Genomic DNA, 2,063 nt, shown 5'->3' on the forward strand with positions numbered 1-2,063 from the left:
AGACACGCGCTCCCGGTGCCAACCCGCAGCCGCACCTGGGCAGCCCACGTGGTGCCGCACGCGGCCGGGCCCACCTGCCCCGCTGGGTTGGCAGCGCCGTGCTCAGCAGGCCCCCGCGGTTTGCTGTCCCGTGTCTATTGGAACAAGGGCTGAGCTGTGTGTCCTCGCAGGAAGTTGCTTCAACTCTGAGCCTCAGATAAGTCAGTCATCTGTCCAGCGGGGATGCTGTTCATGCACAGTCTCTCATTGGTTGACACCAGATAGCGGCTATGAAGTGTGAAGCCCCGTGGTCCTAGGACTGACCCAATAAATGACAGACGTGGGGGGAACAGTGAGCTACACGCCCCAGCTGGGCTCGGAGAGTCTGTGATTCGGGCAAGGTTGGGCTTCTGGTATTTTTTCCCTTCCCTATATCATAGTCATCTTTTCTGCACTATCATCCCCTTCTCTCTTCACTCAGAGCCTGCACCATGCATTCATTCAATACTAATCTTGATATTAGCGGCTACTGTGTGGCATTACAAACTCTCCCTGAGTATGGGGCACCCCAGGGTCATTGCCCAGGTGGTGCCAGCTCTACCTGTACCCTGCCAGCCTGGGCCCCTGCCGGCTCTGGCCACCGACTCATTGGAGTACGTCACTTCCTGCCTCAGTCTCTCCATCTGTATGTGGGGATCAGAGGCCTCCTCTCATCTCCTGGGACTGGCAGAGGCATGAGTCAGATAACGGTGGGGAAAGCCCGGAGAAGCAGAAGGAGGCTGTTACTGGAGCCAGGGCCTGCCTGGCTGATGCAAGGTTTGGGTTTTTCGTGTAATCCAGACAGTGGGAGCGGGATGGTGCAGGGAATGTGCTCAGCAGGGAGAGCACTGCCAGTCCCCACCGCCTCCCCTCCACGGACACGCCAGACAGCTGGGCTGTGGGGACACAGCCTCAGCCCAGGAGCCTAAGAGGCCAGGGCTGGTCCAGGGTCTGCCTCCCCCAGCGCTGGGACCACCAGCGGCTTTGCCATCCCCTGGATCTGTCTGCCTTTCCTGTCAAGTGGGGGTCATGCCATTTCCCTGGCTGGGCTGTTGTAAAGTACCCCCACCCCACTCCAAATCAGAGAGGCGGTGACGGCTGGTAGGGGCTCCGGGTGAGAGAGGAGGCAGAGGAAGGCAGCCCTCGGTCGAAGGCTGAGTCTCCAGAGGCCCCTCCTGAAAGAGTCAGAGCTCAGGTACCCTCACCCCACGTCAGGCATACAGACCACCACCTACGCCCCACAATGCACCGCGTTTCCCTCAGACTTGGGCCCAAAGCGGTCTCTACGTATGCTCCCTCTATGATGTTGAGCAAGTTACTTATTGTCGTTGGCCTCCGTTTTTCCACGTGTGAAAGGGGGATGGTGATGCCTCTGGGTAAGGCCGTTGTGAAGACGAGAGACACCGAGGTTAATATGAAGTGCTCATAACAGTGGTCATTGTTGTAAAATGCAGCTCCTGTCCCCTCTGCCCTCACCTTCACCTATCACAGGTGGGGACCAAGGAGAATATTATCGTCTTGGGTCTTTGGGACAGAAATGTACTGAAAGAAAAAAGAAATGTGTACTGAGATCTTCAGGGTCCTTTTGTTTGTTAAAAGCTGATGCCTCGCCTGGCCAGTGTGGCTCAGCGGTTGAGCGTCAACCTATGAACCAAGTCACAGCTCGATTCCCAGTCAGGGCACAGGCCCGGGTTGTGGGCTTGATCCCCAGGAAAGGGCCATGCAGGAGGCAGCCCTTCAATGATTCTCTCTCATCATGGATGTTTCTGTCTCTCTCTCCCTCTCCCTTCCTCTCAGAAATCAATAAAAAACACATTAAAAATATTTTTTAAAAAGTTGATAGCCTCATACCATGAGCATTCAGGTAAAGAGCTGTTTGCTTTGGGAGATTATTGTCTTTGACATATGATGAAAGACTTATACGGCATCCATTATATAGATGCGGAAACTGAGGCAGGGAGAGGCCAAATAACTTGTCTCAGGTCGCATGGCCAGAAAGTGGCAGTGCCGGTATTTAAACCCAGGTCTGCCTGATTCCACACTGT

This window comes from Myotis davidii, unplaced genomic scaffold (genome assembly GCF_000327345.1).
Source record: "Myotis davidii unplaced genomic scaffold, ASM32734v1 scaffold134, whole genome shotgun sequence".
Lineage (NCBI taxonomy): Eukaryota > Metazoa > Chordata > Mammalia > Chiroptera > Vespertilionidae > Myotis > Myotis davidii.